The sequence below is a fragment of the Elephantulus edwardii genome, unplaced genomic scaffold (genome assembly GCF_000299155.1).
Source record: "Elephantulus edwardii isolate Elephantulus edwardi_28Jun2011 unplaced genomic scaffold, EleEdw1.0 scaffold00215, whole genome shotgun sequence".
NCBI classification, from domain to species: Eukaryota; Metazoa; Chordata; class Mammalia; order Macroscelidea; family Macroscelididae; genus Elephantulus; species Elephantulus edwardii.
In genome coordinates, this window is record NW_006399965.1 from 2,459,081 (window position 1) to 2,470,447 (window position 11,367).

Genomic DNA, 11,367 nt, shown 5'->3' on the forward strand with positions numbered 1-11,367 from the left:
CCTTGGAGGCAAGGATTCTGAGGCTCCGTCTAACATACTTTGGACATGTTGTGAGGAGAGACCGGTACTTGGAGAGGGACATCAGTGCTTGGGAGGGTGGAGGGACAGCGCAGGAGGGGAAGGCCCTCTCTGAGGTGGATTCATTCAGTGACTGGGATAATCGGGATGGGAGTGTTGGAGACAGTGCGATTGGCACAGGACAGAGCAAGCAACTCGATGGCATATAACAACAACAACAACAATTGACTGAACTGATCAGAGCCGAATTCTCACCCAGGTATGAATTTGAGTCATTAAAGACCCAGACACCCGTGCCAGTCCTGCTGGGTAGATCCAGCTTATTCCGTGAGCCTGTAGGCAGCATTCAAATGGGCCTCTAAGCACCTCTGCTCCTGTAGGAGCCCATTCAGGTGACAGAAGACAAGTACAACGGCAAGGGCAGCCGTATAATACCAGGGTCAGTGACCGAGGCAGAAACCTGTCAGAGGACAGGGCAGAGGGCAGAAGAGTCAGTGAGGGTCCTGTGGGATGATGGCCTCCCCCGCCCAGGCCAGGGCTACAGCCCTCAGAGTGATGATGGGGTGCCTTCCTTCACAGTGTGGTCACAGACACCCAGCAGTGACATCAGAGGAACAGGGAGTTATAACCCACCATGCCGAATTCACCACTTACTTGAAGGGAACTCTGGTGGCTTCTTTGGAAAGGAAGTTGCCTTTCTAACTCAAGGGCTGGGCTGGGCCTCTGTGGTAGTTCAAATCTCCCAGCAATCCAGCAGGAGACGGATGGACAGTACCTTTCCGAGGGATTTATTCACCCGAAACCCAGTGGAGGTATGAGCTGATGCTGACGCTGACTTGACAGCAGTTAAGTTTGAGTTTGGTCCTATAAGGAGTAAGTGGTGAATTCGAGGCAGAGTAGGGCTTTTCATTCCATCAAGTGGATGCTGACAGCCCATTTGAATGCTGCCTACATGCTGTGTCTGGAGCCCCCTTGCTGGGCAGGAGATTAGAAGGTGGACGTGGTCCCTGCTGCAGTCCCCTGGCGCGCTCCCCTGACTAGAGCGGTTCCCTTGTCAGAGTTGTTTGTTCAGGCGGATCTTCTCTTCAGTAGAATTTCCTGTTTATTTTCTTTCTCACTGATAAAACTCAAGATACATTTCACATTGCCAACTGGGAGGGTATCATGAGTTTTGTGTGTCTGCTCTGAGATTACGTGAATCATTTCAGAAGCTTTTTTCAGACACATTTTTGGGAGAGTTCAAGCATTCATTTACTGGATCATCAAAACTATGCTCTCCACATACAAGCACCTTTTAAACGGTTTGTCTGAATCCATTTCTGCACTAAGTACCTCCTAGGACTCTGTGTATCCAAAGCAGATTTTTTTAAAAAAAAAAAATATAAACTTTTTATTTTATACTAGTGACTTACAAAGTTCATATACATTGTCTTTCTCACGGGATCTTTCTAATTTCCTTTACCCACTTCTCCCTCCACTTATCAAATTGTGCGACCCTATGATTATGTTCCCCACCCATCCTCACGCCTCTCTCCCCTCCACCTACCTTTAGATCCTCATACACCTTTTACTAGTTATCCTCCTATTTCTACAATAATGGTCTTATACAGTATTTGCCCTTATGGGACTGAGTTAGTTCACTTAGCATAAGGCTCTCCAGTGCCTACCAAGTTAGATTGTGACTTACAAAATCTTTGTTCCTGTGTGCTGCATAGTTTTCCATCATGTGAATGTATCATAATTTCTCAGTCTGTTCGACTGTGGTTGGACATCTGGGCTGTTACCATGTCCTTGCAATGGTGTATAGAGATGCTATGAACATTGGTGTACAAGTCTCCATTGTGCCTCAGTTCTCATCTTCTCAGGGTATATTCCAAGCAAAGCCATAGCTGGGTCATTTGAAATGTCTATGTTCAGTTTTCTGAGGAAATGCTAAACTGCCTTCCAGAGTGGTACCATTTTACAGTCCCACCAACAGCATCTAAGAGTTCCTATCTCTCCACATCCTCTCCAGCATTTATTACTTGCTGTCCTGTTAAACTTTTCAAAGCAGAATTTCTAACACAGTATCCTGGCTGCTGAGTTCCTCTTGCCTGTTCCCTCCCATTAGATGAGGGCACTTCCTAACATCCCCCCTGTAGCTCACCTGGGGCCAACAACACACCAAAACCAATAGCCAGTTCCTTCAGTGGCTGCTGACTCATGATGACCCCAGTATATCACACAGGCCCTGTGCTCCAAACAGTGATGGCCCCAGGATATCACAGAGGCCCCGTGCTCTATACAGTGATGGCCCCAGGATATCACAGAGGCCCTGTACTCCAAACAGTGATGACCGCAGTATATCAGAGAGGTCCTGTGCTCCATACAGTGATGGCCCCAGTATATCACTGAGACCCTGTGCTCCATACAGTTTTAAATGACTGATTTTTCAGAAATAGATTGACTGACCTTTCTTCTGAAGTACTTTTGGATAAATTAACATTTCCAGTCTCTGGATAATCGATAAAGACTGTTTACACCGCTCAAGACTAATTGAGGACATTGAAGTTATTGTTGTTATTTTTCGCTATCAAATTGGAACCATCTAATAGGTGACCCTCCAGTGGGTTTTCAGAGGCAGTAAATCACCTAGAAGTTCTCCCAGTAAGCAGCTAGTGGATTCGAACCACCTTCTATTAAGACTGCAGTATGGCTTCTTACCATTAGGCCACCAGAGCTAGGAATCTTTGTTTCAGCTAAGTCTTATGGTATACCTTCTGCAGCCTGAAATATGGATCGAAGCTTAACATGTGGCTCATATCAGGTCCACGTGGCTGACAGGACTGACAGGCCCCAGATCCCAGCTGGAAACAAAGGAGGACGCTTCAACGATTTAGATCCTCCCAGAAGAGCTGTGGGTGAGCATTAACATTACTGGTAAGTATATTCATTTTCTCCTGGACACAAGAGCCTACTATTTGGTCCTAAAAGCCTTCTGTGGAAGGATCCCAGAAGCAGGCAGTCTGGAGGACAGAGCAGTGTGGCTGCAAACAGGGCATCACTATGTGGAGGCCCCAAGTGGACAGCTCGGCTTGTTGGTTTTGGTGTTTCCTTCAGATTACGTAGACAGTTAAGGAGTTTACACTCGTAGAATTTTCCCATTAAAAATGTTAGTTCCTAGGGAGCTCTGGTAGCCTAGTGGCAAGATGTTGCACTTCAATCTCAGAGGTATCCAGTTCAAATCCACCAGATGCTCTGTTGGAGAAGGAGGGGCAATCTCCTCCTATACCAGTCAGAACTGATTTGACAGTATACATAAAAAATGTTAGTTCCTCTCAAATTCCCTTAACCCTTAAGTAGAATTAAATCTACTTTTAACACCATCTATGGTTGTGGTGGGTAGAGAAAAAAAGAAACATATAAGGAAATTTGACTTTGCCCAATATTTATCATTTCTTTGAGGTTTAGGTGCTTTTTGACAACAGGCAGGCACTGGCATGAAGTTGGAGGGGGCTGTCTGACAGAAGCTGAATGGGGGCCAGAGGGTGGGCGCGGGGCAGAAGTTGGGGAGCAGCTATCAGAGTAGAGCTCCCGAGTAGACCTGAAATCTATTTTAAAGGTCCCATCAGTATTTTGAAGTAGGAATAGAATAATGTAGAATGGAATAGCATAGGAAATATTACAGATCATAATTCAATTCCCATGTAAAAAGAATCAGTGTTTCATGATACGTTGGTTGATGATCTGTATGCATATATGTGTATATATTGGGTGAAGTTTCATTTCATACGTGTTGGGCATATTTTTAGGAGGGACCAGTCCCGGGAGAAGGGTCTCATGCTTAGAAAGATACAGGGTCAGTATAAGAAGACTCTCAACACAATGGATTGACATGGTGACTGTAACAATGGGCTCAAGTGTATCAGAAATGGTGAGACTGGCACAAGAGAGGACATGGTTCAGATCCTCTGTCCATCGGGTTACTGTGAGTTGCAGATGACTCAACAGCACATAACAACAACAACAATAACAATTGAGTCACAGCTGAAGAGATTTTGCCCTTTGCCCCCACAATAATGATCAATGGGTTTGAAAAGTATTAGGAAATATCTATCTATCATCTATCTATCTATCTATCTATCTATCTATCTATCTATCTATCTATCTATCGTCTATCTATCTATCATCTATCATCTCTATCTTTCTCTATCTATCTATTATCTATCTATCTATCTATCTATCTATCTATCTATCTATCTATCTATCTATCTCTATATCATCTCTATCTATATTGTGTGTGTGTGACAGAATAAAAAGTAAATTTGATAGAACATGGTCTCTGGCTGCACTGTCGTGTGGCACTGTGGGACAGATCCCATGGACGAGAAGCCATAGCTGGCCTGAGTAACTCATATAAGTGAAGGTGAGCTGATGTTAAATGGTGGCGATCAGCCATTGACTGCAATACAAATGCAGGTAAAATACAAACCAAGGTCAAGCGATTAGGATCAGTCAAGGCGGTGAGACCATCTCAACTCACTCATTGTCGCCGAGTCCAAAACTACTCACAGCTGGTCCTTCACTTGATTTTCTGAGAAAATTGCCAATCTCTCTCCTGAGAAGTCACTGGTGAGTTTGAACATCCAGAGAGCTGTGTCACCTTTGGGAGAGCGGTACCACTCTGGAATTAGGCCACCAGCTTTCCCTGTAACTAGTGCCCACACGGTCAGCTCTAACTCATGATCGCCCATGAGTGCTTCACAGTGAAGCTGTGTTCCTCAGGCCTCCTGATCAGAGTCCTCCTTCTGAGGACCTGTAGGTGGACCAGGACGACCAACCTTACAGCCAGCACCTGAAAGCTAGGGAGCTCTGGTGGCCTAGTGGCAAGAAGCTGCATTGCAATTAAAGAGATATGTCGTTCGAATCCACCAGATCCTCTGCTGGAGAAGTAGGGGCAATTGCTTCCTGTATCAGTCAGATACAATTTGACGGTACACACACAAAATAATATAATAAAAGAAATTTTTAAAAAACCCAGCTGAAAGCTTTAACTGCTGGTTCCATGCAGAGCAATAATAAGCAGTTTGACTAAGACAGGACTCATCCAGTTTATGGTCTTCTCAACTACTTCCTATACATGTGAAAGGTGGACAATGGAGAAGGACAAGAGAGAAGAATCAATGCCTTTGAATTACAGTGTTGGAGATGAGTACGGAACATCCCAGGAGCTGCCAACAAAGAGTGAACAGTCTGTGCTGTAGGAAGCACAACGAGGGCAAGCTTGGTAAGACTTCATCTCATAAACTTTGAGAATACTGTTAGGAGGAGCCAATTCTTGGAAAAAGACACCTTGCTGGGAAAGGCATGGGGCAGAGAGAAAAGAGGAAGACTTTCAACGAGATGGATTGACACAGCCACAGCAACAATAGGCTTGAGCCTATCAGAGATGCTGAAGATGGCCCCGGATAGGGCAAGGTGTAGATCTGTTCATCGGGGGCCTAGGAGTCACGGTCAACTTGATGGTGTTAACAACCACCACCAAGAGATACCCTCTTTGGGGTTTGTTGTTGTTATTGTGCTTTATCGAGTCAGAACAGACCCATAGCTGACTCTCCAGCAGGTTTTCAGAGGCTGTAATTTCATAAGAGGAGTTTGCCCAGCCTTCTGCAGAGCAGCGGGTGGATTCATATGTGTGCCTTCGGGCTGCATCACAAAATAATAATAATAATAATAAATATAATTATTAATAAATATTATTATTTTATTCATTTTAATAAAATTTACAGAGATTCATTGTTGCACTTTTCTCCCCCCTTCCCCTTCTCTTTGAAAAGTAAAGGAAAAATTCTTTCATTGTTGTACAATCCCTCCACTATGCAGCCTTCATTCTGGACTCCTCTCATGACAATAATACCTAATCACATATCTCTTTTAAACAGTTTTCTCCTTCATCTGTTTCAATGCAGTATACACTATTTATCCCCTCTTTCTCAGTCTCCACCCAACCCTGATGCCAGTCCCGTTTTACAACAGTGGCACTAGCAGCACAAATTCTTACCACTAGACCCCCAGAGCTCCCCACCTCTCCAAATCAGCCATGCCGTCTGATGGGCTTCTTTGTGATGCCACAAAAGAATTTTCCTCAATGTCTAGATCTACTTTTCTTTTATAAAATTCCTTCATTTGACAGTTAGTGACTTCCTAGCAGATTCTTGCCCTATGCATTTTAAGTGATCTATTTTTATGCAAATTGATAATGCCTTGACATTACAAAAGAATTTTGCATATTCCCTGGATAATCCTTAAGTTTATGAATGCATTCCAAATGAAATTTACCACCAAAAAATGCTTAAATAAAAATAAGCTATACTTGTCATATAAGTATTGAATAAAGAGAAGGTCTGTTTTCATTGGAGATGATAAAACTAGTGTTTCTTTAATTGCTCAACTTATTTTTTCCCCCTGGAAAACGTCATTCAAAACTTCAGAGCCAGCTCAAAGGTGACCATCTGTAAAATTTCCAGACATGTAAATCACACATCTTTCTCCCTTGGAGCCATGGGGGGAGGGATTTAAACCAGCCAAGAGGCATGGCTTTGGGGTAAGCAGGGCAACCTCCTGCAGACTACTCCATCAGAGCTTCGGAACCAGTCCATATCTGAACCTCTAGTGCGTTTTCAGAGATAGTTAAATGCTTAGGAGGAGATTACCCATATATCTCTCACAGAGCAACTGGTAGGTTCGAACTGTGTGCCATTGGGTTGGCGGCACACTCTTTAGCTCTAAGCCACGAGAGCTCCTTATGGAACGTACGGTTGTTGTGTACCATCCAGCAGGAACACACCCATAGCTGACCCTACGGCAGGTTTTCAGAGTCAGTTAATCACACAGGAGGAGACTGCCTCGCTTTCTCCCTTGGAGCAACTGGTGGATTCGAACTGGGCACCTTTGGGTTGGCAGCACAATTCCCTACCACTAAGCCACCAGTGCTCCCTATGGGATGTACTTATTATTGTTTACCATACAGTTGGAACCAGCCCATTGGAGCTCACCCTCTGGTGGGTTTTCAGAGGCAGTTTAATTGCATAGGAGGAGATTATGCTCATTAAGAAACAAGAGAAAAAAGGGGGATATTCTACCACTACGTATTGAGAAGATGCAAAATGCTATCTTGGCAATATAGATGAGTAATAAAGAAACAGCAATGAAGGTGTGGGCTAGCACCCAGAATATAGAACCATTTCCTCTCTTCATACACATCGACTTGGCCAATCGGTTAAGATAATCATAGGTGCCTTGGAAATGCTGGTGGTGGTTCTGTCTGCACTGGCTATTTTAGACAGCCTTGTCTGAGGCAGTGGGGAGGACACACAGCAAGGGGCTGGAAAAAACAAAGGAGATGGACAGATAAAGGCTGAGGCAGCCCACCTCAGGAGAGATCAGGAGATGCCCCCAAACTTGTTCCTAGGACATCACAGGAAGTGCAGAGTGAGAGGAAACCAGGGGCCGCTCACCATGGAGGCCCTGGACCTCCGTTCAGCACGCTGCTCCCAGGACCCTCTGGGAAGAGCTTTTGGTAAAGAGCCACGGATCGGTGTTCTTCAAAGCCACCTCCACCCCAAGTTCCTGAAGAAATGCTGTAGCTGTTGATGTCAGGGTTGCTTTCAAAATGAATTCGTTGAGTGGAACTGTATCATACCTGACCCTCCACGGGGCTTTCCAAGGCTCTTAGGTTGCAAGGGCGGAGACTGCCTGTATTTCTTTCACCCTGGGAGCTGCTGTTAGGACTCAAACTAGAGGGGTGCACACTCGATTAGCAGTGCAACTCCCCAGGCCCTGCATAGCCAGAGCTCACTGGGTTAGAGCTGACCAGTCCAGACGTGACCTGTCCTTCATGTCACAGGGAAACCTGAGTCCTTAAGAACTTGAGGAATTTGAGGTGGGTTTATTTGTTGTTGTTGTTTTTCTTTTTTACATTTGTTTGCTTGACAAACTCTGATCACTTGATTTTTCCCCTCTTTAACTTGAGCTGAATTCCGATCGAGGTGTCCCTTTCCCACTGGGTCCCTGTAAAGAATCTTGAGGCAGCCTGATTTCTGAACAAGCAGCGACACACTGCTTTGTCACTCTCTTAATGCCTCTGTCATTAATAATCTTGCACAATGACTGCCCTGGTTCCCCTTTGATCAAAACCATGATAATACACAGCACTTTGACTTCACAAATGGTTTCGCTTCCATAACCATATTTGATCTTCACAATAATCTTGAGTGAGAAGCTGAGCAGATGTTATTCTGTCATTTAGGGTTGAGAGAGCTGAGACACAGAAACATGACAGGAATTCTTCACCACCTAGTCAGCAAAGAGGATGAATCAGATGATATTTGTCTCCCAGCATCACTTCTTTTGGGGAAGCCGCGCAGAATAAGGACAGTGCACTCATGAATCTGGGGGTGAGCTCACTCTCCTGAGGGGTCAGTTGAGCTTCCAGCTCTTCACTGAGTCTGGTGTCAGGGGTATAAAATGGCAAGAAAAAGAACACAGACTGGGGAGTCCATGCCAGCGGCTGGGAAACTCGGATGTCTTCCTGAGGCCGCAGACGCGGATGCCACTATAACACAAAAGGCCTACACTTCACAGGACTTCACGAGGAGGGAACGTGGGAGAGACCATAACAACATAGCACCGGAGGCAGAGATCTGCCATTTAGATTGTGGATCTGTGACTTATCACCGACAAGGCTTTGGGGAGAAGTGCTAACTCTGTTTATCTGCTCCTCTTCTGTAAAATGAGGCCCAGTAGCTTACTTAACGAGTCCCTGGCCAGAACAAACAGTTACGGTGTTCAGCTGGTTACTGAAGGTTGGAGGTTCCATGTTCCACACAGACGCCCTTCAAGAGAAAGGCTTGCCAATCTTTAACAAGTCAGCTGTTGGCACAGTTCAATGAACTGATCAAGGAATTGAACCCACGGAGCACAGTTCTCCCTGGAATACATGGGGCACCAGGAGTTGTAACCAACTTGAGGGAACTGGGTTTTGCTTTGTGTTAGCTTATCTAAGGTTTCTAGCAGGTCTCTAGGAGGCACAAAACATTTAGCATCCAGTGGTGGAGGGCTGCTAACTGAAAAGCTGATTGTTCAAATCCACCAGCTGCACCTCAGTAGAAAAATGGGTGGTCCCTTCTCATGAAGATTGACAGCATTGGAAACCGGATGAAGGGTCACTGTGAGTGGGAATCAATTCTACAGCAGCACGTTGGGTTTACAAGATGAAAGACTGACAGTTCAAACTCACTCGGAAGTGCCGAGGAATATAAGGTGACGATGCTCAGATCCACAATTAACACCCTTGGCACGAGCAGTCAGGAAATAAGGAAATGCGTTGCACTGGGAAAATCTGCAGTTAGGGACCCTTCCAAAGTATTGAGGAGCAGCGATGTCAGTTTGAGGACTAAAGTGCCTCTGATTCAGGCCATGGTCTTTCCGATTTTTAGCTGCTATGCATCCAAGACCTGGACAATGAATAAGGATGACAGAAAAAAGAATTGATGCCTTTGAGCTGTGGTGTTGGAGAAGAACACTGAACATCCCACGGACGGCCAAGAGAATGAACAGATATGTCTTGGAGATGGTGCAACCAGCAACCTCTGGAGACAAGAATGATGAGACTTCTCCTCACATGCTTTGGACATGTTGCTAGGAGGCGAGGACATGGATTGGAGAGAGATATGATGCTGGCAAGGGTGGAGGGTCAGCGAAGGAGAGGAAGACCCTCAACCAGGTGGACTGATGTGGTGACTGCAGCAATGGGCTCGTGTGTGTCAGGAAGTATGAGGATGGTGCAGGACAGGGCTGGGTTCAGATCTTTGGTTCATAGGGTCGCTATGAGTCGTACCTAACAACAACAATCTATTTCTATAAGGTTACAATCGCTGAAAACCCTGTAGAAGATAGCTCTTCTCTGAAACACAGGGTTAACAGGAGTTGGAATTGACTCATAGGTAATAGAAAACGTACACTAAGAAAGGCGACTAATTATAGTTACTTCTGTAAAGATTTAAAGTCTTAACAACCCTGTGGGAACAGTTTGTGAGTCAGAATCAACTCAGTGGCCATGAAGGGAATGCAATGGGCAGAGAGGGTGCAGTGTGAATCCTGGTCTGGCTGCTAGGCTGCGCTCTTTGCACTCACCATTCCACCTTCAGAAGCCCCCACAACAGTGTGAAATGTACAATGACTGTACTACATCTAGAAGGGCTATCAGTGAATCAGACTGGGCCCACATGTCACCCCAGCCAAAATGAACTCTGGGTCCTGGAGAATGAGGCAGATGAAAAGGAAGGAAGAAAATGACAAAGGAGAGGTGACGGGATAAGACAAAAGGAGAAATAGAAGAAGAGAGATGAAGAAAATGGGAAATAATAAATGTGAAAGCAATCCACTCCATTATTGTTCACTTCTATGACCCAGTAAGAAGTGGGTTAGTCACCCAGACACAGAGCTCTAACGTCACCTATTATTCCTCAAGACAGAAGCTTCCTCTCATCAGCTCCTCTTCTCACTGTCAAGTTCTGTGCCCTTACATGATGATTCATTTCCAACTCCTCTCACGTATGTGCCCATCACTCACCACCATCAGTCTATCCAGCTTACAGTGGCCCTCACTTCGGTCTGCAAGGCTGTACATTTAAAAGGAGGAGACTGACCATGTTTCTTCCAAAGCACCGCGGGTGGACTTGGACTGCTGGAGACATGCAGCTCTTTTTGATTAGCAGGCCTCACGCTACAGGCTGTGACACCAGAGCTCCTTCCACATATGCACAATGGAACTTTATTTTTAGAGGAGGAATTATTGGTCTCTTAAGGTAGAAGCAATGATAGCATCATTGCTGATGACAGATGGATCCTGGCTGAAAGTAGAGAATACCAGAAGAATGTCTATGCCTTATTGACTAAGCAAAGGCATTTGAATGTGTAGACCATAACTAATTATGAATAACATTAGGAAGAATAGGAATCCGAAAGCATTTGATTGTGCATATGTGAAATCTATACCTACACCAACAGGCTGTTGTGTGTGAACAGAGCAAGGGAACACTACATGGTTTAGAGTTAAGAAAGGAGTCTTATATTCTTTCTCCATACCTATGCAATCTGTATGCTTAGCAAATTATTCAAGAAGCCGGATTCTATGAAGAGTAGTGTGGTATCAGGATCAGAAGGAGACGCATTAATAACCTGCATTATACAGATGGCACAACCTTGCTTGCTGAAAGTGAAGATTTTTTTTATTATTATTAAACTTTATTAGTTTCAATGAACATTCACAGGGATTCTGGGCTTTCACTCCTTCATTGCCGCACCATT

At 44.8% G+C, this 11,367-nt stretch overlaps 1 protein-coding gene and 1 pseudogene across 5 annotated transcripts in view; one reads left to right on the plus strand and one right to left on the minus strand.

Moving 5' to 3' along the window:
* Positions 1-11,367, minus strand: part of KCNAB1 (potassium voltage-gated channel, shaker-related subfamily, beta member 1) — a 613,103-nt gene that overhangs the window by 287,859 nt on the left and 313,877 nt on the right. The gene's annotated exons all lie outside the window — the stretch shown is intronic.
* The window catches only part of LOC102876406, a 10,087-nt pseudogene continuing 6,235 nt past the window's right edge, over positions 7,516-11,367 (plus strand).